The sequence below is a fragment of the Hemicordylus capensis genome, chromosome 2, assembly GCF_027244095.1.
Source record: "Hemicordylus capensis ecotype Gifberg chromosome 2, rHemCap1.1.pri, whole genome shotgun sequence".
In the NCBI taxonomy this organism is placed as follows: Eukaryota; Metazoa; Chordata; class Lepidosauria; order Squamata; family Cordylidae; genus Hemicordylus; species Hemicordylus capensis.
The window spans coordinates 236,011,008-236,036,651 of record NC_069658.1 but is presented as its reverse complement, the minus strand read 5'-3'; the positions used below and the strand labels follow the sequence as shown (position 1 = coordinate 236,036,651).

The following is a 25,644-nucleotide window of genomic DNA, read 5'->3' as shown; positions in this document are numbered from 1 at the left end:
CCGAGTTCTAATCCCCATTCAGCCATGATTCTAGCTGGTTAACTTTGGGCCAGTCACTTCTCCCTCAGCCTAACCTACTTCACAGGGTTGTTGTGAGGAGAAACCAAAGTATGTAGTACACCGCTCTGGAATCTTTGGAGAAAGAGCAGGATAGAAAATGTAAAATAAAAATAATTATAATAAGACATAAGGGTAAATACCATATAAGAAATAAAGGTAGGTTAGTTGTTGTAATAAGGTGCAGTTTGGTAGATATAGTTCAGGTATTAAGGAAAGAAGGAATGCCAGGAGCCGAGGGAGCCCTGGGTGTGTTGAGATGTCCTCAACACTACCAGCTAGAAGAAGCTTTCAGGGTGAGTGACTAATGCTCCTTTTTGTACACCGCCTAGAGATGTACATATCAGGCAGTATAAAAATATGATTAAATAAGTTAATTAATGAAGCCAGCGAGTCAGGATCTGTAAGTTTGAGTATGTGTGTCACATTGTGGATGGTAAGAAGGACATGAATAGGGCTTCCGTGGCCCTGAAGGGTGATGCCCGTTTGAGGCAGGTCTTTAGGCACTGGTGGACATCAAGTTTGTGCCACTCCTTCTCCCGAGGGTGGGAGGGACTTGGTCAGAAGGAAGGCAGAACGAGGTTCTGTGATCTGTGGAAGACTGAGGCGACCTTTGGTTGGAATGAGGGGTCTCGTATCTGTGTCACCGCATCCAAGGAGAATATGCAGAACCTGTTGTTGGCGGACAGCGCCCTGAGCTCTGACACTCGCCTGGCGGAAGTGATGACCACCAGGAATGCCGTCTTCATGGAGAGTATCCGCAGTGAGATGGGACGCAGCGGTTTGAATGGGGGTGCGTGCAGGACTCTAAGGGCCTTGTGCAGATCCCAAGAGGGGAAGCAGTGCACTGTCGGTGGTGGAATAAGCGTCGCTCCCCGCAGGAATATCTTCAAGGGAGGATGGTATGATATGCTCTTCCCTTTAGGCAGTGTCAGGAGGGTTCCGAGCGCCGCTGTGTGGCACTTAATGGTGTTTGCCCGCAGAACCTTGTCGAGACCGTCCTAAAGGAAAGCCAATAGCTCCGAGAGGCCACAGTCTGTGGGTACGAGCTTGCGTTGCCTGCACCATCTCAGGAAAATGCACCATGTGGACTGGTAGATCCTATTTGTGGAAGGTCGTTTGGATGCCAACAGGGTGTCCAGGACTCTCTTGTCATAACCCAGGCAGCTCAGAATGCTGCGTTTAGTCGCCAGGTGGCAAACCTGAACCGTGGCGCAGAATCAGGCCTTGGTTGAGTAGATCATCTCTTGCCGGGAGGAACCATGGACCGTCCACCACTAGATGCAGGATTTCCGGGAACCACGGGCGGCGTGGCCAATGAGGTGCAACCAGGATCACCTGTGCCTCCATCAGCCAGACCCAGCGAAGGAACCTGGTGAGTAGGGGCACTGGAGAAAAGGCATACAGGAGCTCTCTTGGCCAGGGACTGGACATTGCATCCACCGCCTCTGCTCTTTGACACGGGAAGCATGAGAAGAAGCGTGCTAGTTGGGTGTTGTGCTGTGATGTGAAGAGGTCCACCACCGGTCGTCCCAGGGCCTCTGTGAGGAGCCTGAAGACCTCTGGGCTGAGCCTCCACTTCGCTGGGTGAAGCTGAGTCCACCTGCATGTTCATAGCTCCACAGAGGTGATGGGCTATGAGGGAGGTGAGGTGTCTTTCTGCCCACTGCATCAGGCGAGTTGCTTCTTCATGTGGCTTCCCCATTGTCATGGATGGACCACTACCTGGTTAACCTGGTCTCACAGCTGCCATCCACCCCTGCAAGGGTGGTGGACCTATTAGGATGGTCTGTCCAAAAAGGCTGCTGGACCCAGTAGGATTTCAAAAGGCCTTGGAGGATTTTGACGCTGGTGAGGCTGGTGATTCTGTCAGTGCCCTGGTGGGCACTACTTTGCAGTGGTTCCGCTATCTCTTGGGTAGATTCCAGATGGTGGAGCTTGGTGACAGTTGCTCCTCAAAACGGGAGCTGTTATATGGAGTCCCCAAGGGCTCCATTCTGTCACCAATGCTTTTTAATATCTACATGAAACCGTTGGGTGAGGTCATCGGGAGATTTGGTGTTGGGTGTTATCGGTATGCTGATGACATCCAAATCTACTTCTTTTCATCTTCAGGAGATGGCATTCATTCTCTAAATGCCTGCCTACAGGCAATAATGGGCTGGATGAGGGATAACAAATTGAAGCTGAATCCAAGCAAGACGGAGGTGCTCATTGTGGGGGCTCTATGGAATGCACTCCCGGGAGAAATCAGTAATTCAAGATCATTACTATCCATCAGGAGAGCCCTTAAAACCTATCTGTTTGGCCTGGCCTTCCAGGGTTTTAAATGATTGAAACATTGTTTTAAAATTGTTTTTAAATGGTTGCCCTGGTTCTCCAGGGGTTTTTAGCTGTTGAATTGTTGAATTGTTTTATTTGTTTTATGCCTGTTTTTATATGTTTTTATACCTTTAGCATGATGTTTTTATTGTGTTTTTATTGTATGTTTTTAACTTTGTAAACTGCCTTGGGGCTATCTTTTAACAAAAGGCGGTATAAAAATGCAAAAATTAAATAAATAAATAAATAAATAGGTTTTATTCTGTTTTTATAGTTTTGATTTTAATTGTAAACTGATTTTAATTGTTTTTACCTTGTTGTAAAGCACCCTGAGCCACTTTGGAAGGGTGGTATATAAATTGGATAAATAAATAAAATAATAATAAATTGGGATCTGGTCCCTCTTTGGAGGTTTACATGTACCTTGGCAGTTGTGTCGTCTGTTCTGATGAGCACATCCTTGGTCTTGACTAGTTGGATGAAGGCCTTGAGTGCTAGCCGAATGGCTTTCAACTCCAACTAGTTCATGCTGTGGCATTTCTCTTGAGGAACCCATGTCCCCTGGGCTGAGTGAGAGAGACAATGTGCCCCCCACCTGTGGAAGCTGGCGTCTGTTGTCACTATCACTCGCGTGGGGTCCAGGAAGGGTTTCCCCTGGCTGAGGGTTGTCGTGCTCATCCACCAGCACAGCAATCTCTTGATGGAGGTAGGGAGGACGAGCATTGTTTGTCGTCTCAGTGCGATCTCCTGCTGGTGGGGTACGAGGAACCACTGCAATGGTCTGAGGTGGAAGCGTGCCCATGGTACCGCCTCCAATGTGGATACATCAGGCCCAGAAGTTGCGCTAACCGCAGGATACGTACTCTGCTGGGAACCATGATGGAGCAGATGAGGTCCACAATCTTGGTCCTTCTGTCACTGGGGAGAAATAGTCTGTCCTGTATGGTGTCTATGATCACTCCTAGAAGCTGTAATTTCGTGGAGGGAGTTAGCTGACTTTTGGATTTGTTTACTAGGAACCAGTGTGAAGACAGTGTCTCGAGCATGCTGGACACATCTTGGACAGCGGCACCTCTGGACAGCACGAGGATGTTGTCCAGTTAAGCAAAGAGCCTGACTCCCCTGAGTCTGAGTTGAGCCATCAGTGGGGCCAACACCTTGGTGAATATTCTTGGCGCGGATGATAGCCCGAATGGGAGCACCCTGTATTGGTAACGGCACTCCTGGTAGAAGAAGTGTAGCAAACGGCGGGAGTCCGGATGAATTGGAATGTGCAGGTATGCTTCTGTGAGGTCGATGGATGCCAGTAAATCCCTGTGGTGGAGGTTTTCTGCTATGGAGCGGAGCGTTTCCGTTCTGAAACTCCTGCGCCTGACTCATGTGTTTAGGAATCTGTGGTCCAAGACTGCCCAGAATGTTCCGTCTTTTTGGGGCATGGTGAACAAGATGGAGCAAATACCTTGATGGTGCTGCGACTGGGGGACAGATTCCATTGCGCTGATGGCCAGGAGGTGATCTACTGCTTGCTGAAGCGCCGTGTGCTTTCAGGATGATTTTGACATGAAGCGGTTGGCATGAAGCGGTATTGGGGTTTTAACAATAATTCTATTCTGCATCTGTTCTTGATAGTGTTGAGGACCCATCTGTCAGTTATGGAGGTCTCCCATGAGTGACAGAACTGAGTTAGGCGACCTCCCATCTGAACTGAGTCAGAAGGCCTGGCGTGACTTGTTCTGTGGTCCAAATTGCTGCTTTTGTGTGTTAGGTCTGGCATTGAAGCGTTGCCTGTTCCATCCGGTGCGCTGTAGCCTGATGTCCCTTTCGGTGGGGGCGATGGCCAGGGCGGAAGGGCCGAAAGGGCTGGTTGAACCTCTTGTTTGGTCACTTTTCCTACTTGCATATGGTGGATGGTAGGGCTTTCCTCTTGTCTCTGGTTTCCACCAAAATGTCCTTTAGGGCCTCGTCCCTGAATAACTTGGTGGCAGAGAAGGGGACTGCCACCAGGTTCGACCGAGATGCGGAGTCAACTTGCCAGTGTTTCAAGCACAGTGCCCACCTGGCCACCACGTTGTTGGACGTGGTGCATGCCCCGAAGCGCACTGTATCGAGCATTGTATCCGCTATGAAAGCCTGCACCTTTTGAATCTTTAAGAGTATCTGTCCCTGCCGGTGGACGTTCAGCCTAGGTGACTGTAACAGCTCATCCGACCAGAGTAGGGCGGCCCTGCACAGGTTGGAGGCTACGATGGATGCCCTATAGAGAGGGAGAGACATTTGTTATTCTTTTTCAACTGATATGCTTGTTTCTTTTCAGGGGGTTCCTTAAGGACTGATTCCCCATCCTTAGGTAACACAGCTTCCGACGTGAGAGCAGGTATGTGAGGCACTTGGAATAAGGTGGCCGCCGAGGGTACAAAGCTATAGTGCTTGTTGGCCATGGTGGTGGTCTTTTTCTGTACGGCTGGAGTGTGCCACTCCTGGTGCAGGTCCTCCGAGAAGGTTTCCGGCAAGGGAAAAAGTAGTTCTGAGGACGGTGTGGGGGAAGCACCAGGGACTGCCTGGAAGGGGTAGCGTGCTCCAGCATGCCTTAGATTTTGAGGCCTAGGGCTTTTATGGCCTTTACCAATAGATTTGAAGCGTCCTCTGGTGGGAACAGTCTGCATGAATGTGGGGCTTTTTCTGTCTGATGGCCATCCGATCATTCCCCTTCCTCTCTTGTGTCCGCTCCAGGGTTTGGTTCAGTAGCTAGATCCTTGGGCAAGCCTGGCCTTTTGGGCTCCTCTGCAGGATTGCTAAAGCTTCTCCGCTGAGTGGACCGCACCAGAGCGTAGCAGGACAAACAAAAATGGGAGGGGTTATCTTCCTGGGTCACTTGAAGGCTTCAAATTTGAACTGATGACGTACTGCACCGGAGCATGCTGGGAAGGATAACCCACATGACTGAGATGTCCTCACCCAACAGCTGAGAGTTTAAAATATTTAAAAGTCACAGATTAAATTACATTACATTACATAATAAAAACAAGAGGAAAAAAGGGATTTAAAAAGTTTTTTAAATGATTAAAATTAATTCTAATAAACAGCCTGAGAAAACAGGAGAGTCTTGAGGTTCTTCCTGAAAACAAACAGAGAAAGACTTTCTCTTATTTCAGCAGGGAGCATATTCCAAAGCCCTGCGGCAGCCACAGAGAAAGCCCAGAACTAGGTCGCCACCAAACCACCTTGGGATGGTTTTTAATGAAAGGCGGTATATAAATCTGACAACAAATAAATATAAATAAACGAGCTGATGGCAACCATAACCAGACCTCTCCAGAAGATCATAACAGGTGGCAGGGTTCATGACAAAGGAGGTGCTCTATTAAATAGCCTGGACCCAAGCCGTTAACGGTTTTATAGGTAAGAACCAGCACTTTATATTTCAACCGGAAACATATGGGCAGCCAGTGCAGTTCTTTTAAAACCGGTGTGATGTGGTCCCTTCGTGTTGTCCCAGAAACCAATCTGGCTGCTGCATTCTGTACCAATTGTAGTTTCCAGACTATGTACAAAGGTAGCCCCACGTAGACTGCATTACAGCAGTCAAGCCTAGAGGTTATCAGCATATGTACCACTGTGTTAAGGTCATTCACCTCTAAAAATTTAGACTGAGTCAAGATGAGACTCTTTCATATAAAAAGTGCAACTGCCAAGAACATTTGAGTTAATCTGGTCAACATCTCTTCAAGCATAAAACAAACACCCACTGTTAATACAAGGGTATCGTTTATACAAAAATAGGCTCATAGGCTCCTTTCCATTGGGCTTATAAGAAAGTATTTATTATATACAGCAAAGCTGATGGAAAGCAATAGAATAATACTTGCAAAAGGTTCAAAATCAAAGCATTAAAAGCCAACAAAAAGTGGGACTGTCAAATGGAGTAAAAATTAATATGGTGCCTGTATATGCCTAGGTGTACAAGCCCAATTCAAGAAAAAAAATCCCCCCTCTAGTTGGTTTCCAAGCTAGAAAGCACAGCCTAATAAGTCCAATCAAAACTTACACACTGAAGGTAGAAGAAATGGAACATCTCATGCCTCTGGCCTTTATCACATAAATCTGTGTAGAGAAACTCTTCTAACTCCCCACTCCCATCTCAGTGTGTCCAAAAGGGCAGTAAAATTCCTTTGTTGGAAATGGGTCTTCATTGTTGGGTCACCACATTTTGTTGAGACATTGAATGTATGGGAACCAGCCCAACAGCTCGTCCACCTTTTGCCTGTGTGGAATCTTGGAGGCAATTTGAGATTTTTGCTCCAACATAAGCTCTTTCCACACTTAAGCAGGTATATGGTTTCTCTCCAGTGAAGATTCTGTGATAGACAGTAAGCCTGACAACCTGAGTAAAACATATCCTACATTTTGGGCATTTAAAAGGCCTCTAAACTGTGTGGATCCTCTGATGCAATATAAGCTTTCGGTTGTGACTACAGCGCTTTCCACACTCTGAGCAGGTATATGGCTTCTCCCCTGTGTGGACTCTTTGATGGACAGTAAGTCCTGACTTACGATTGAAGCTCTTTCCACACTCTGAGCAGGTATATGGATTCTCTGCTGTGTGGTCTGTCTGGTTGTAAGTATGTATTGCTGTATGACTGAACCTCCTTCCATACTCTGAGCAGGTATATGGTTTCTCTCCTGTGTGGACTCTTCTGATGGACAGTAAGCTTTTAACCCCCGTGAAGATCTTTCCACATTCTGAGCATTTAAAAAGTCTTGTCTCCTGTGTGGATTCTTTGATGGGAAGTAAGTATTTCCTTACGACTGAAGCTCTTACCACACTATGAGCAGGTATTTGGTTTCTCCCCTGTGTGGGCTCTTTGATGGGAAGTAAGCTTTGACTTCTGACTGAACCTCTTTCCACACTCTGAGCAGGCATATGGTTTCTCTCCTGTGTGGACTCTTTGATGGGAAGTAAGCTTTGATTTCCAAATGAAGCTCTTTCCACACTCTGAGCAGGTATGTGGTTTCTCTCCTGTGTGGACTCTTTGATGGGAAATAAGCGTTCCCTTCTGCCTGAAGCTCTTTCCACACTCTGAGCAGATAAATGGTTTGTCCCCTGTGTGGATTCTTTGATGGTTAGTAAGCTTTGACTTCTGACTGAAGCTCTTTCCACATTCTGAGCAGATATATGGTTTCTCGCCTGTGTGGACTCTTTCATGGGAAATAAGCGTTCCCTTCTGCCTGAAGCTCTTTTCACATTGTGAGCATTTAAAAGGCTTCTCACCTGTGTGGATTCTTTGATGGACAGTAAGTGCTACCTTCCAACTGAAGCTGTTTCCACACTCTGAGCAGGTATAAAGTTTCTCTCCTGTGTGGACTCTTTGATGGGAAATAAGACGATCATAGCGAGTAAAGCTCTTTCCACACTCTGAGCAGGTATGTGGTTTCTCTCCTGTGTGAACACTCTGGTGGGCAGTAAGTCCTTCTTTCTGCCTGAAACTCTTCCCACACTCTGAGCAAGTATATGGTTTCTCCCCTGTGTGGATTCTTTGATGGACAGTAAGTTTTGGCTTCTGACTGAAGCTCCTTCCACACTCTGAGCAGGTATGTGCTTTCTCTCCTGTGTGGACTCTCTGATGGACAGTAAGCTGGTCACCCCAACTGAAGTTCTTTCCACACTCTGAGCAAGTATATGGTTTCTCTCCTGTGTGGACTCTTTGATGGGAAATAAGCGTTACCTTCTGACTGAAGCTCTTTCCACATTCCGAGCATTTAAAAGGCTTCTCACCTGTGTGGATTCTTTGATGGACAGTAAGTGCTGTCTTCCAACTAAAGCTGTTTCCACACTCTGAGCAGGTATAGCGTTTCTCTCCCGTGTGGACTCTTTGATGGGAAATAAGACCATCATAACGGGTAAAACTCTTTCCACACTCTGAGCAGGTATATGGCTTCTCTCCTGTGTGGAGTCTTTCATGAGAAGTAAGTTTTGCCTTATTACTGAAGTTCTTTCCACACTCTAAGCAGGTATGTGGTTTCTCTCCTGTGTGGATTCTTAGATGGACAGTAAGTCCTTCCTTACGACTGAAGCTCTTCCCACACTCTGAGCAGGTATATGGTTTCTCTCCGGTGTGGATTCTTTGATGGACAGAAAGCTGGTCACCCCGAGTAAAGCTTTTTCCACAATCTGAGCATTTAAAAGTCTTCTCTCCTGTGTGGATTATTTGATGGGAAATAAGGGTTGCCTTCCAACTGAAGCTCTTTCCACACTCTGTGCAGGTATAGGGTTTCTCTCCTGTGTGGACACTTTGATGGGAAATAAGACCATCATAGCGGGTAAAGCTCTTTCCACACTCTAAGCAGATATAGGGTTTCTCAACTGTGTGGTTTCTAGGCTGTCTGCTCAGATGTGGCTGACTAGTCAAGGATTCTACATCCTGAAGGCTCTTATTCCTGCTGCTTCCCTTGTGGCATTCTCCTTGGACTGGGATGGAATGCATGTCTGGCCCTTCGGAAGGACTAATCTGCCTCCTCTTCTGGCTCCTTTCGGTTCTCCTTCTCGCTCCATCGGCAGGTTTCTCTCCCGCCCTCCAATCACCTGCAGCAATAAAGAGAGGAACGTGGTGAGGGAGCAACATAGTCTCATCTCAAGGAGCAAGCCCAGCTGACTGCTGTGAGGAGACAACCGTGCCTAAGAGGCAGTGGAAAGGCAGCTCCTGCTAGAAGGAAACAGCCTCCTTTGCAGGGCTGGGCAAAGTGGGCCCTCCAGCATTTGCTGAACTACAACTCCCATCACCCCAGCCACCATTCATCCTATCTGGGGAAGATGGGAGTTGTAGTTCGAGAGCAGCTGGAGGGCCAACTTTGCCCACCTCTTTCTAGTGAGTGGTATCAACTGTCAGCTACTTGCTCCACGAGATGCATTTTCCACCATTTGGACACCTTTCTTTGGATGGCTAAAACCTCTCTCTCACCCTGCGGATAGAATCACTTCAGCTATTCCTTGGCAATCTCCTCTCGGATCTTTCAAGTGGGTGACATTCAGCCCAAGGAAAAGCTCTGCCGGGGAGAACAAGCAGGCAGATCTGCTGGAGAAAGGTTGTCCAAGGAACATGGACCAGCCACTGTCATCCCCAGAGTGCTTTGCTACAGACTGACAAGAGCAGACATTTCTACGTTCATACAGCCATCAGCCGAGGCAAGGAGGGAGGCTTACCCAGAAAGGCCAGATGCCCAGAAATCTCCTCCAGGACTTCCCTGTGCAGAGCCCTTTGGCCTGGATCCAGCAGAGCCTCCTCCTCCTCGGAGAAACACACAGCCACCTCCTCCAAGCTCACAGACTCCTGAAAAGAGCAATACAACATGAAGGTTGGACACGTGACCCATGGCACTTAAGCTGGGCAGAGCTGAGGGGGGAGGCAGGGTCGACTTACCTTCCCCACCACAAGCGGAGTTGGGCCGGGGTGCCAACTGTCACATGCTCACTGAAGCGGCACTGCTTTAGTGGTGGGATTGGAAGGAGGAAGTCCTCCCTCATCCCACAATGCCCTGTGTGGGCAGTGGAAAGGAAGCCTGCTACAATGCAGAAGGGCTCCTCTCCCTGGCCGCTCAGCAGTCAGGGCTCTATGGTCACCACTCCCTGCGGCCATTTTTAGAGCGCCAATGGGACATACAACTGGGCAGTGAGGGAGGAAGTGTGCACGTGACCTCCTACCTCACTTTGAGCCGGGGTTTCCAAGGGGGATTACCAGGAAGAGGAGCACCGGGATCGGGAGCCATCGCAGTGCTTCTCACCACCAGCCTTTCCCAGGCTAGCACTGCCTCACCCAGGAAGGACTGGTCCTGAGAACCACCTCACTGTATCTCCATCAGTCTTGCCAGAAAGGGGGAGTCAGAATGGAGCCCCTTTGACAGAGGCTCAGTGGGGTCCAGAGAGAGGCGAGGTCTGGCTGCCAGGAATTCTTCCCCTACCTGATCTGGTGAGTGCACAGCCACAGTTTCCACTCCACCACCAAGAGGAGAAGGTCCAGGAGGGGTCACCAGCGTCATTTCACTGCCTAGAAGTGGGAAGAGAGTTTGAGCTTGAAGGGCATTTTCCATGGAAGTGGCAGCAGTGAAATCAGTCTGTCTTCCTGTCACTTCAGGGCTCCATGCAAAGCTTTGTGTTGGAGCTCTACTCAGGAGGCTCAAGAGAAGCATCTCCAACACACAGGCTCAAGGGGAACCCCTTAGCAGCCCTGGAGTTTCTTAAGAGAGAAGAGCCAAGTTGAAATGCACCCCATGACTCCTTACCCAAGCAAATGGCACAGCGGGAAATGATTGGCCTTGCAAGCATGAGGCTGCCAGTTCGAATCCCCGCTGGTATGTTTCCCAGATTATGGGAAACACCCCTATTGGGCAGCAGCGAGACAGGAAGATGCTGAAAGACGTCACCTCGTATTGCACTGGAGGCGGCAATGATCAACCCCTCCTGTGTTGTTCCAAAGACAATCACAGAGCTGTCAGGAGTCGATACTGACTCGACGGCACACTTTACCTTTATCCTTACCCAGCGCAATGGGGCCTCCGTCACTCTCCTGCACGATCCCTCTGAACAGCAGCTTCTGCCAGGTCACCAACGGAGCTGTCTCGGAATCTTGGAGCTCAGGGGCTGCTTGGGCTAACATCCCATCTGTCTGAAACAGGAAAAGGCGGCAGTGCGGGGCATTGTTAAAAAGGCATTTCCATGCTTTGTTGCTCTCTGGGTCATCTCGGAGAGACCACATTACTCTTGTACTGATGGAGCCAATAGGTTTCTGGATGAAATACAAACTTCTAGTTGTAACTTATAAAGCCCTAAACAGCTTAGGCCCTGGGTATCTAAGAGAGTGTCTTCTTCACTACGAACCTTCACTAATTTCTTTCTATATGTTTTTAACTTGTTTTATGCTATTGTTAACTGCCCAGAGACGAAGGCTTGGGGCAGTGTACAAATTAGATAAATAGATAGAAAGATAGATAAACAGACTGATTAAAACATAAATAAAATAAATAATTCCTGTACCCTTTGGTCAGCCATTTCAAAGAGCAGGCATCCCTGGGAACAACCTCTCCTAGTCTGAGCCTCACAGCCCAGAAGTCCCTCTAGAAGGCAGCAGAAGAGCTTTGGAGAGAGAGGATGACGCCTGATGACTGAGCACAGCGGTGCCTTTAAAAAGTGGCAATTATCTGATATTTAGCAGGAGGGGACGGCTATAGGAAGCTGCCTCATAGCGAGTCATCCAATTGGACCACCTAGCACAGTATCGTCTACACAGACCGGCAGCAACTTCTCCAAGGTTCCAGGCAGGAATCTCTCTCAGCCCTGTCTTGGAGATGCCAAGGAGGGAACCTGGAAGCTTCTGCATGCAAGCGTGTGGAGGCTCTTCCAATCCAGGCCCAGCACTGTATCCTCCAGTGGCTCCTTCTGTTTCTTTTTTTAAACTGTGAGCCATTCTGGGTCACAGAACCAACTTCTTACATATTTATGCATCCCACTTAGAGCACTTTAAAAAAAAAAGTAGTATACAAAGCTGGTCTTGTGGTAGCAAGCATGACTTGTCCCCTTAGCTAAGCAGGGTCCCCCCAGTTTGCGTATGAAAGGGAGACTAGAAGTGTGAGCACTGTAAGATATTCCCCGCAGGGGATGGGGCTGCTCTGGGAAGAGCAAGAAGGCTTCAAGTTCCCTCCCTGGCTTCTCCAAAATAGGGCTGAGAGAGATTACAGCTCAGTATATGGCAGCTTACTATGTTCCTATTGTAGCAGAACGATCCTGATAACAGAGGCAGGTTCCTCTCCAAGGAGGTACGTTCCTCTTGCAGCAGTCTCTGTTAGTAACCTAACCCTAACAGTAGAAGGGACTAGAAGAGGGAAGAATGGGAGGGGAGCTGGTCTTGTGGTAAGAAGCATGACTTGTCCCCTTGGCTAAGCAGAGTCCACCCTGGTTTGCTTTTGAATGGGAGACTGCATGTGAGCACTGTCAGATATTCCCCTTAGGGAGGGGGCTGCTGTGGGAAGAGCATCTGCACCTTTAGCAGATAGGGCTGAGAGAGACTCCTGTTAAATAAAAACATAATCCAGCACACAACATATAACTGACCAATGAGCCTAGGGAGATCAGAGTTCAGATCATTTCTGCACAAAATTGGGCATGTGATGGAACTTTTGAGGATAGTGTCCCACACACTTCCAGCCCCTTGAAACTACCTGGATGAAATGCTCGCTCACCTGCTGCTCTCCCTGCTTCTTCTCCTCTGCCTGGCTCAGGAGGAAACCTTCTGCCAGGGCCACCGCCTGCGAACTGGTCTCCGCTCCACATTCCCTCACCCAGCTCTCCATCTCCGGGGGCAGGATGGTCAGGAACTGCTCCAGGATCACCAGGTCCAGCATCTGAGCTTTCGTGTGTCTCTCTGGTGCCAGCCACTGCTGGCAAAGGTGGTGGAGTCGGCTGCAAACCTCTCGGGGCCCTTCAACTTCTTGGTAGACGAACTGTCTGAATCTCCTGACCTGGACATCTGAGCTGCTGCTGTCTCCTCCCAGGATCTTCTGCACAGCTCTTTCCCAGAATCCCTTATCATTGCCAGACTGGATGGCTGGAGGGCCTTTTTCTGTTCCCTTCCCTGATCCACTCTTTGCTGGGCTTGGCACATCCATGGTCTCTCTAAGCTCAGCTTAAGATCCTAACACATCCAAAAGCTCTTCTTCCTCTAATGCTACTTTGCGTCCCAGGCCAAGAAGAATGTGATGAATCCACCTCTTAGCCACACAAGACCAAGGCAAGTTTGCTGGTGGTTTTGAAAGTTATTGTCGTTTCCAGACAAGCATATCATTCACATTCAAACTCCAACTTCTCCCTGAGAAAACGGGGGAGAAGTAAAAAACATGAAGAATCAGAGAGCATCAAAGACCAATACGCTGTCATCCAACTCCTATTCAGGAACAGTCCCTCTTAATGTTTAAGTTCCACCCCGCCTTTTCATTAGGCTGGAGGAAGGGTTCTGTATCATTCAAAATCTTCCACAGTTTAGGGTTTGGTTAATACAACTGAGCCACACATGGAGAAATTATTTATTTATGTGAAATATCTACACCCTGCCCCTCAGATACACTAGTGCTTTGGGCAGCTCACAACAATAATACATAGAATATATATTTTAAAAAGTAATAAAATTAACCAAATTGAGTAAAGAAGTTAAAAGTCTGGTTAAAAACCACAATCGGGATTAAAATTCAAATGTAAAGCTATTTTAAAAGCAAAAAACTGAAAAGTATCAAAAGTAAAAACTAATGAACATACCAAGTAGAACCAAAGATGGGGCATTAAAAAGCCTCCTTAAAAACATGTGTCTTTAGTTGTTTTTTTAAAAACACTGAGGGAGGAAGCATGGTGAAGCTCTTCAGGGAGGGTGTTCCAACGCCAAGGGGCCACAACCGAAAAGGCCCTGTCCCTAGTACCCGCCAACCGGATCTCTGTTGGTGGCGGGGCCATAAGCTGGGACTGAGACAATGAACGGAGGGCCCTGACACATTCATAGGGGCGAATCCGGTCTGACAGGTACCCCTGCCCCAAGCCGTGTAGAGCTTTAAATGTCAAGAGCACCACCGTGGATCGAGCCCAGAAGCGGACAGGTAACCAATGAAACTGCTGCAGGATGGGTCCTCCAATCTGGAACACTCAAGTGTCCCTTTCTCCGTCGTTTTACAATCAAGAGCCTTTCTGTGCAATCCCCTTATTCATGCTTGCTGGGACGCAGGATCCCCCTATTTATAGATTTCAAACAGTGTCTTATCCTGATTGAGATGATTGGTCCATCACGTATGTATAGATTCTAGTAGTGGTTGGGACAATGGAAGTCTTTCTAAGGTCAGTACATTGGAGACTTTTGAATCACTATTTCTCAGCACCAATTACCACCACCCCTCATATTTTCCAGTGCCCAATAGGGGGACAGCTTAACCCACCCACCAGAATTGCAGGGGAAGACCTTTCAGCCTCAAGACTAGTCTAACTTCTACTCTTTCAGATCCTGGGTGCATCCAGCTCAATCTTCTTTGGTGGGGCTCCTCCAGCAGTCATTAAGGACATCGGAAGCTGCCTTATACCGAGTCTGATCCTTGATGGATCTAGCTCAGTATTGTCTACACTGACTGGCAGTGACGTCTCTAAGGCTTCAGGCAGGAGCCTTTCCCAGCCCTGCCTGGCGAGATCTGGGACCTTCTGTCTGCAAGCAGATGCTCGACCACTGAGCTAGGGCCCCAGTTATCTCATCACCTCCTCCCACCAGCAGAAAGATCTCTCTGACATGATCCCAGAGGGAAGCCTGGCTAGGGAGCTCCTTCTACGGAGCCACCCTCTCGGTCCAGCAGCCGATGAGTCGCCTTCCCCAGTCCTGCTGAGACATGGAAAGGCTGCCAGCCAGGGATTGAAGCAGGAGCTCTGCCAGACTGCTGCCCCTGAGCGGCAGCCCCTCCCACTGAGGGGCCTCTCTCCTCCCGAAGCCTCCTCCCCTGCCTGCCTGGCCTTGCATTCCCTGTTGGGTCCCGGGAAGGGGGGATCCCTCCTTGCACCCCAGATCCTCACTTCTTGGCACTCACCGGATTCTTCTCCCAAAAAGCTGCTGGTGCTGGCGACGGCGAGAAAAGCCAGACGGGACGGGAAGTGCCTGCTTGCAGAGCCAGGCTTCCGTCTCACCAGACTCTCTAGGCAGCGCGACTCTCTTCCTTTGCCCAGCGGTCCTCCAGGCAGAGGGGAGGGTCGCTGAAGGAGGATCTTCTCAGGCAGGGGAGAGAAGCGGGGGGCGAGCGAGAGTCCCGGCGGGTTCCTTGGATGCACGCGGAAGTGGGCTGCATGACATCACTCCCTGCCTCCTCTTGGTGTGAGGGAGCCTCGGAGGTTGCAGCTTGCCGGTGTAGTATCACTTTGCCAAATCCATCAACGAGTGGTACACTGTAGGGTTTTCTGATAGGCTAGTGTGTTATTCTCCCTTACCCCATCAGATTTCAGTACTTCCTCCTCCTCTTTCCTGATAAACTTCCGTGTCGTTGCTCATGCTCAGTCTCCCTGTTTGTAACCACTAGCACTTTCTTGCCCATGCATCTTTAAAAAAAAATGATGTTAGAGATAGTAAAAAACTCTCTTGCCCATGCATATTTTTAAAAAACGTGGTTATTAAATTAAATAATGTGTGTGTTAGAATATAAGAACAGCCCTGCTGGATCAGGCCCAAGGCCCATCTAGTCCAGCAGCCTATTTCACACAGTGGCCCACCAGATGCCGCTTGGAGCCACAGGCAGGAGTTGAGGGCATGCCCTCTCTCCTGCTGTTACTGCCCTGCAACTGGTATTCAGAGGCCTCCTGCTTTTGAGGCTGGAGGTGGCGTATAGCCCTCCAACTAGTAACCGATGATAGACCTCTCTTCCATTAAGTTATCCAAACCCCTCTTAAAGCCATCCAGGTTGTTGGCTGTCATTACATCTTGTGGCAGGGAATTCCACAAGTTGATTATGCGTTGTATGAAAAAGTACTTCCGTTTGTTGGTCCTAGATTTCTCAGCAATCAATTTCATGGCATGACCCCTGGTTCTAGTGTTATGTGTGAGAGAGAAAAATTTCTCTCTATCCATGTTCTCCACACCATGCATGATTTTATAGACCTCTATCATGTCTCCCCACGTCAACTTTTTTCTAAACTAAAAAGCCCCAGGTGTTGTAGCCTTCCCTCATAAGAAAGGTGCTCTAGGCCCCTGATCATCTTGGTTGCCCTCTTCTGCACCTTTTCCAGTTCTACAATGTCCTTTTTTAGATGTGGTGTCCAGAATTGTACACAGTACTCCAAGTGCGGTCGCACCATAGTTTTGTATAAGGACATTATAATATTAGCTGTTTTATTTTCAATCTCCTTCCTAATGATCCCTAGCATGGAACTGGCTTTTTTCACAGCTGCCAGACATTGAGTTGACACTTTCAATGAGCTGTCCACCACAACCCCAAGATCCCTCTCCTGGTCAGTCACCGACAGCTCAGATCACATCAACGTATATTTGAAGTTGGGTTTTTTAATCCCAATGTACATCACTTTACACTTGCCAACATTGAAGCGCATTTGCTACTTTGTCGCCCACTCCCCCAGTTTGGAGAGATCCTCTTGGAGCTCCTCACAATCTGTTTTGGATTTCACTACCCGAAAGAGTTTGGTATCATCTGCAAATTTGGCACCTCGCTGCTTACCCCTACTTCTAGATCATTTATGAATAAGCACTGGTCCCAGTACAGATCCCTGGGGGACCCCACTTCTTACTTCCCTCCATTGTGAAAACTCTCCATTTATACCTACCCTCTGTTTCCTGTCTTTCAACCAGTTAGCAATCCACACATGTACTTGTCCCCTTATCCCATGACCGCTAAGTTTCCTCAGGACTCTTTGATGAGGAACTTTGTGGTTCTTTTTCTCTTTTTTCCTCCCTCCCTTCTTCTGTTGTCCTTGTTGTTGTTTTAGTTTATTTATGTAAACTGCCTCAAGTCTAAGGAGGTCAGGCAGTCAAGAAGTTTGCTAAATAAATAAATAAAAATATTGCTCCAAGCACAACAACAACCACACTCAACACAATTCTCATTCCTCCCACCAGCTTACTTCTCCCTACCTAGCCAAGGAGGTGGACACCCTTTTTGTTTTGGTCATGCTGGGCGTGGTCAACATGCTATACACATCCTGGGTTATAAGGGGAGACTGGCTTCTTAAGCTTCAAGGACTTGTTATGGGATTACATAGATCAGAGTTGCACTGTGACTGGGTGTGCAGGGGCCAAGGTAAAATTTCAGGGCATTGATTCTTTAATTCACATACACAAATGGCAAGAGGGGCTCTGGGCATATTCAGAGTGCTTTCCCCATCACCAAGAATGTGGGGGCTGTAGTTGACAAAGCCCCTGCCTTGCATGCTGAAGGTCCCCAGTTCCCTCCCTCGCTAGCTCTCAGCCCTCCCCACTCTCAGCCTGCTCCCCTGCTGCTACCAAGCTTGCGGCCGGCGCCGGCACCCATTGCCTTAGTGCTTCAATCCCCCTCACAGAAGGGAGCAGAGTCGAATGAAAGCTGGTCCTCTAGCTATAGCATCCTCCTGCTCCTAAGGTGGGCTTCACTTCAGTCGGGGCAATACCGAATCTCACTCCTGGAAGACTAGTGTCGTGGCCAACCTCAAGGCCGTAGCCACCACCATCGCCGCCCACCTCACAGGCCCAATGGAAGCAGGAGAGGCCAAGAAGCTCTGAGGAGCAGGCAGGAGTAGTGGGGTCAGCAGGCTACTGCAGGGGCAGCCCCTCCCAACCCCACTAGCCCTGGGCCCGAGCCCCTCTGCTTCTGTCAGGGCCAAGACCCTGCTAGGAAGGAGGCTGCACATGCACCCCATGTCTCCATCAGGGCGCATATGCCAGCCAGGGAAACACCTGACCCCAGCAGAAGCAGAGGGGCTCCGGAGACAGTGGGAGCAGTGCAGGGAAGCGGCAAGGACCCTGCCCCTTTCCACTTCTCCTGCTGCCTGGAGGGGAGTTGGCCAGAGGGGGTGGGGGGTGGTGGAGAGGAGGGTAAAAGGCAGGTCCTTTCATTGCCCCAGTCGGTTCATCAATGGGAGAACCTGTGGACAGAAGACACACACTCTCAAACTCACAGAATCCTGACTCACTGGCTTTATTGATTTATTTGTTTCAGCATATGTTTATACTGCCTGATATGTACATCTCTGGCAGTGTACAAAATTTAAAATATTTAAAAGTCACAGATTAAAATGCATGACAAAATAAAAACAAAATAGTTACTTTAAAAAGTTTTTTAAATAATTAAAATTAATTCTAATAGCCTGCGAAAACAGGAGAGTCTTGTAGTTCTTTGTGAAAACAAACGGAGAAGGAGTTCCTCTTATTTCAGCAGGGAGCATATTCCAAAGCCCTGGGGCAGCCACAGAGAAAGCCCGGTCATGGGTCACCAACAAACATGGTGGTGGCATCAGTAACTGGAGTTCTCCAGAAGATCATAACAGGTGGCAGGGTTTATGACAAAGAAGGCGCTCTCTTAAATAGCCTGGACTCAAGCCGTTAAGGGCTTTATAGGTAAGAACCAGCACTTTGTATTTCAACCGGAAACAAAATGGCAGCCAGTGCAGTTCTTTTAAAACCGGTGTGACGTGGTCCCTTCGTGTTGTCCCAGAGACCAATCTGGCTGCTGCATTCTGTACCAATTCTAGTTTCCGGACTATGTACAAGGGTAGCCCCACGTAGAGTGTATTACAGTAGTCAAGCCTGGAGGTTACCAGCATATGTACCACTGTGTTAAGGTCATTCACCCCTAGAAATTTAGACTGAGTCAAGATGAGACTTTGGTGTAAAAGGTGCAACTGGCAGGAACGTGTGAGTTAACCTGGTCAACATCCCTTCAAGCATTAAACAAACACCCACTGTTAATACAGAGGTATCGTTTGGGGGGGGGAGCTCATAGGCTACTTTCCATTGGGCTTATAAGAAAGTCTTTATTATATACAACAAGGAATAATACAACAAAGAATAATACTTGCAAAAGGTTCAAAATCAAAGCATTAAAAGTCCACAAAAAGTGGGACTGTCAAATGGAGTGAAAATTAACACAGTACCTGTATTTGCCTATTTACAACTCCAATTCCAGAAAAAAATCTAGCTCTGTAGTTGGTTTCAAAACTTACACACCGAAGGTAGAAGGAATGGAACATCTCATGCCTGTGGCCTTTATGACATAAATCTGTCCAGAGAAACCCTTCTAACTCCCCCCTCCCATCTCAGTGTGTCCAAAAGGGCATTAAAATTCCTTTGTTGGAAATGGGACTTAAGAGTTGGTCACCACATTATGTGTAGGCTTTGAATGTCTGGGAACCAGTCGAATAGCTGCTCAACGTTTTACCTGTGTGGAATCCTGGTGGCAATTTGAGATTTTTGCTCCAACTTAAGCTCTTTCCACACTCTTAACCAGGTATATGGTTTCTCTCCTGTGAAGATTCTGTGATGGACTGTAGTCCTGACAACCTGAGTAAAGCATTTTCCACATTTTGGGCATTTAAGGGGCATCTAAACTGTGTGGATTCTCTGATGCAATATAAGGTTGTGGTTGTGACTATAGCTCTTTCCACACTTTGAGCAGGAATATGGTTTCTCTCCTGTGTGGACTCTTTGATGGACAGTAAGTCCTGACTTCTGATTAAAGCTTTTTCCACATTCTGAGCAGGTATATGGTTTCTCTCCTGTGTGGACTCGCTGATGGACAGTAAGCCTTTCACCCCGAGTGAAGTTCTTTCCACACTCTGTGCAGGTATATCGTTTATCTCCTGTGTGTTCTTGCTTATGAGAACTAAGCGTTGACTTATGGCTGAAGCTCTTTCCACACTCTGAGCAGGTATAAGGTTTCTCTCCTGTGTGCACTCTTTGATGGGAAAAAAGCGATCCCTTCTGACAGAAGCTCTTTCCACACTCTGAACAGCAATATGGTTTCTCTCCTGTGTGGACACTTTGATGGGAAGTAAGCTTTGCCTTCAGCCTGAAGCTCTTCCCACACTCTGAGCAGGTATATGGTTTCTCCCCTGTGTGGATTCTTTGATGTTCAGTAAGCTGTGACTTCTGACTGAATTGTTTTCCACACTCTGAGCAGGTATAGGGTTTCTCTCCTGTGTGGACACGCTGGTGGACAGTAAGCTTGGCACCCCGAGTGTAGCTCTTTCCACATTCTGAGCATTTAAAAGGCTTTTCACCTGTGTGAATTCTTTGATGTAGAGTAAGTCCTTCCTTCTGACGGAACCTCTTTCCACACTCTAAGCAGACATATGGTTTCTCTCCTGTGTGGACTCGCTGATGGGCAGTAAGCGTGGCACCCCGAGTGAAGCTCTTTCCACATTCTGAGCATTTAAAAGGCTTTTCACCTGTGTGGATTCTTTGATGGAGAGTAAGTCCTTCCTTCTGACGGAACCTCTTTCCACACTCTGAGCAGATATATGGTTTCTCTCCTGTGTGGACTCTTTGATGGGAAATAAGACCATCAAAGCGGGTGAAGCTCTTTCCACACTCTGAGCAGGTGTATGGCTTCTCTCCTGTATGGACTCTTTGATGGACAGTAAGTTGTGACTTATGATCAAAGCTCTTTCCACACTCTGAGCAGGGATGTTGTTTCTCTCCTGTGTGGATTGTGGGATGTCTGTTCAGATGTGGCTGACTAGTCAAGGATTCTACATATGGAGGGATCTTATTCCTGCTGCTTCCCTTGTGGCATCCTCCTTGGACTGGGATGGAATGCATGTCTGGCCCTTCGGAAGGACTAGTCTGCCTCCACTTCTGGCTCCCTTCGGTTCTCCTTCTCGCTCCATCGGCCTGTTTCTCTCCCGCCCTCCAATCACCTGCAGCAATAAAGCGAGGAATGTGGTGAGGGAGCAACCTAGTCTCACATCAAGGAGCAAGCCCAGCTGACTGCTGTGAGGAGACAAGCGTGCCAAAGAGGCAGTGGAAAGGCAGCTCCTGCTAGAATTGAACAGCCTCCATTGCAGGGGTGGGCAAACTGGGCCCTCTGGCTCTTGCTGAACTACAACTCCCATCACCACCAGCCACCATTTATCCTGTCTGGAGAAGATGGGAGTTGTAGTTCTAGAGCAGGGATTCTCAACCTTGGGTCCCCAGATGTTATTGGACCTCAACTCCCATAATCCCCAGCCCCAGTGGCCTTTGGCTGGGGATTATGGGAGTTGAAGTCCAACAACATCTGGGGACCCAAGGTTGAGAACCCCTGTTCTAGAGCAACTAGAGGGCCAACTTTGCCCACCTCTTTCTAGTGAGTGGTATCAACTGGCAGCCAAGATGCATTTTCCATGGTTTGGACACCCTTCTTTGGATGGCTGAAACCTTTCTCTCACCCGCTGATAGAATCACTTCAGCTATTCCCTGGCTGTCTCCCCTGTCAGATCTTTCAAGAGGGTGACATTCAGCCCGAGGAAAAGCTCTGCCAAGGAGAACTCTCAGCCTGATCTGCTTGCCCAAGATGCCCACCACACCACCAAGCAGCTACCTGTTACTTCCTCAAAAGTCACCAGAAACGCTCCATCCCTTTCAGAGCAACAGAGGAAGCTGCCTTATGCTCAGCCAGGCCATTGGTCCATCTAGCTCAGGATTGTCTACATAGACTGGCAGAGGCATCTGCAAGGTTACAGGCAGGACTCTCTCTTAGCCCTCTCTCGGAGATTCTTCCAGGGAGGGTATCTGGGATTTTATGCCTGCAAGCACGCAGCTGCTCTCCCCAGAGAAGCCTCATCCCCAATGGGGAATCCGACAGTGCTCACATATAGTCTCCCATTGAAATGAAACCCAGTGTGGACCCTTTTTAGTAAAGGAGGCGCTCGCAAAGGAGGCTTAGTAAAGGAGGCTTTCCTAACCCCATTTTAAGGGGAAGGCTTCGTAGGTGGGTTTGCTGCCATGGTTCTGCCGGAATTGGGCCGGATCTCGGCGGTGCACGTAGATGTGCAAAATCAGGCTAGACTCCATTTGCCCAGTTTTGCATGTACGTTTTAATACCCTCATTTACTAGGCCAGGAATGAAGGGAGATCAAAGTCTGGCCAGCTTGGAAGAAGAGGTTGTGGAACTTTTGCCATTTGATTGAGGGTTTCAGGAATGTGGTCTTGTAGGCTCTGGCTGCAACCAAACACATTTTTCTTCACATAAGGAGCATATGCAAGGAACATGGACAAGCCACTGAGATCCCCAGAGTGCTTTGCTACAGACTGACAAGAACAGAAATTTCTATGTTCATCCAACCACCAGCTGAGGCAAGGAGGGAGGCTTACCCAGAAAGGCCAGATGCCCAGAAATCTCCTCCAGGACTTCCCTGTGCAGAGCCCTTTGGCCTGGATCCAGCAGAGCCCACTCCTCCTCAGAGAAACACACAGCCACCTCCTCAAAGCTCACAGACTCCTGAAAAGAGCAATAAAACATGAAGGTCATTCACACAACCCAAGGCACTTAGGCAGCTCCCCCCTGAGTGGAAGGGAAAGGCAGGATCAACTGAACTTCCCCAACACGAGTGTTGTTTCTTCAGCATGCTATGACTTGCATGCCCACATAAGCAACACTGTGGCAGTCACCCAAGGTGGAATCAGAAGTCATCCCATAATACCCTGTGTGGGCAGTGGAAAGCCAACCTACTACAATGCAGAAGGGCCCCTTTCCCTGGTCACTCAGCAGTTGGGCTCTATGGTGGCCACTCCCAGAGCCCAGTTTTTTAGGCGTCGTCCTACCTAACCTTTAGCCTGGGTTTCCAATGTGGGCTACCTGCCAGAGGAGTGCCAGGATCAAGAGCGATCCCAGCAGTTCTCACAACCAGCCCTATCCAAGCTAGTACTGCCCTACCTAGGGTGGGAGGTGAGAACGCCCTCCCGATTTCTGCATCAATATTGGCAGAAAGGTAGATGCTCAAGGTCTTCCTGCAGGATCCAAAACTTCCTCTGTGGCTTTCAGAGTCAGAAGGGAGCACCTTTGACTTATTTCACTGCAGTTTCTATTATTAACAAACCAGTTTTGGATGTTCTGAACTTCTGCATGCACTGAAAAAAATGCCTTTGGCTCTACCCTCAAGACAATCATCTCACTCTCAGAGACGCCAAATATCTTGTGGTCACACAACGTATAACTGAACTACTAGCCTAGGGAGATCAGAATTCAGATTATTTCTGCACAAAAATGGGCAAGTGATGGAACTTTTGAGGACAGCGTCCCACACACATCCAGCCCCTTGAAACTACCAGGATGAAATGCTCTCTCACCTGCTGCGCTTCCTGTTTCTTCTCCTCTGCCTGCCTCAGGAGGAAACCTTCTGCCAGGGCTACCGCCTGCGAACTGGTCTCTGCTCCACATTCTCTCACCCAGCTCTCCATCTCCAGGGGCAGGACAGTCAGGAACTGCTCCAGGATCACCAGGTCCAGCATCTGAGCTTTCGTGTGTCTCTCTGGCTGCAGCCACTGATGGCAAAGTTGGTGGAGTTGGCTGCAAACCTCTCGGGGGCCCTCAAATTCCTGGTAGACGAACTGTCTGAATCTCCTGCCCTGGATATCTGAGCTGGTGGGTTCTCTTCCCAGAATCTTCTGCAAAGTTCTTTCCCAGAATTCCTTATCATTGCCAGTCTGGATAACTTGAGGGCCTTTTTCTTCTCCCTTCCCCAATTTACTATTTATTGGGCTGTGCAAATCCATGGTCTCTCTGTGCTCAAATTAAGCTCCCAACACACCCAAAAGCTCTTCTTCCTCTAATGCTACTTTGCTGTCCAGGGCAAGAAGAGTGTGATGAAGCAACTGCTTAGTCACACAAGGCCAAGGCAAGTTTGCTGGTGGCATTGAAAGTTAATATTGTTTCCAGACAAGCATATAATTTACGGTCATCTTCTCCCTGAGGGGGGGAAAGGGGAGGCAAAATCAGAGAGCATCAAAGACCAACACAGTTCCATTAAACTTTAAATCAGGAACAGTTCCCCCTAACCGTCATATAAGTTTTCCAAAAAATGAAAATTAAGCTTCATAAAGAGTTTTCTATAACTCAAAAGCTCACACAGTTTAGCATTGGATTCATACAACTGAGCAACACATGGACAAAGCACTGAGTGTTGCTTTCTCCATTGTTTTACTATCAAGAGCCTTTCCATGCAATCCCCTTCTTCATACTTGCTGGGGTGCAGATACTCCTCCATTTATGGAATTCAAACAGTGCCTTATACTGTGTTAGATTACTGGTATATACTAGGATAGATTACAGGAATATTGATTCCTAGTGGTGATCAGAGGAACTGAAGTGTTTTCAAGGTACATTTCATTTCAGAGTTGTTGTAAGTCACTATTTCTCAGCTTCAGCACCAATTACCACCATCCCTCATACTTTCCAGTGCCCAATAGGGGGACAGCTCCCACCAGAATTCCAGGGGAAGACCTTGCAGCCTCAAGACTACTTTAACTTCCACTCTTTCAGATCCTGGGTGCATCCAGCTCAATCTTCTCTGGTGGGGCTCCTCCTGGGGTCATTAGGGGCAATCGGAAGCTGCCTTATACCGAGTCTGATCCTTGATGGATCTAGCTCAGTATTGCCTACACTGGCTGGCAGTGATGTCTCCAAGGCTTCAGGCAGGAGCCTTTCCCAGATGCTTGACCACTGAGCTAGGGCCCCAGTTTTCGCAGCTCTTCTTGCCGCCAGGAGAAAGATCTCTCTGACATGATCCCAGAGGGAAGCCTGGCTAGCTCCTTCTACGGAGCCACACTCTCGGTCCAGCTGCGATGAGTCGTCTTTCCCAGTCCTGCTGAGACATGGAGAGGCTGCCAGCCAGGGATTGAAGCAGGAGCTCTGCCAGACTGCTGCCTCTGAGAGGCAGCTCCTCCAACTGAGTGGCCTCTCTCCTCCCGAAGCCTCCTCCCCTGCCTGGCCTTGCATTCCCTGTTGGGTCCCGGGAAGGTGGGAGGGGGCGCTCCCTTGCACCCCAGAGCCTCACTTCTTGGCACTCACCGGATTCTTCTCCCAAGAAGCTGCTGGTGCTGCTGCTGGCGAGAAAAGCCAGCTTGCTTGCAGACTAGAGTCAGCCTTCCGCCTCACCAGGCTGGGCTCTCTCCTCTCTAGGCTGTGCGACTCTCTTCCTTTGCCCAATGCCCAGCGGTCTCCCAGGCAGAGGGGAGGGGCCACTGAAGGGGGAATCTCTCAAGCAGGGGAAAGAATGGGCGGGGCCTGAGGGGTGCAGCAGAATAGACAGCGCGAGAGCCCGGGCGGGTTCCTTGGATGGCCACGGCTGGGAACCGGGCTGCATCATGCATGACGTCACTCCCTGCCACGGCCCCTCCTCGTGGGTGGGGAGCCTCGGAGGTTGCAGCGGGAGTCAACAGCATCTGTTCCCCCTTTTTCCTTGCTGGAGGGTGCCTGGGGGGCGCTGTGGGGGGAATGCAGAGCAGGAGAGGTGGAGGAGGCGGGAGGGAGGGAGGGAAGAGGAGGCGCCCTAGCCAGGACCAGCCCTGGTTGCCTTCGGACCTTCCCGCCTCATCAGCAGTTAGGCGACAGAGCCACGCCTGGCCAAACTGCAGGAGGGAGAAGCCCGTCCGCAGTGCTGCCCCGAGATCAATGGGGAGCCTGCTGGACTTCAAGGCCTTGGGAGCCGCCCCCGCTCCCTGCTGGTCCAGCATCACCCCCTCCTCCCTCTGACCCACACAGTGCTGCTTAGAACCTCCTTTCCAGGGGGCTGAGACCATCCAGCAT

General features: G+C 48.9%; 1 pseudogene; it reads right to left on the bottom strand.

Moving 5' to 3' along the window:
* Nucleotides 1-6,178: 6,178 nt before the first annotated feature.
* LOC128341976 (zinc finger protein 420-like) lies at nucleotides 6,179-25,142 on the bottom strand (annotated as a pseudogene).
* Nucleotides 25,143-25,644: the final 502 nt, after the last annotated feature.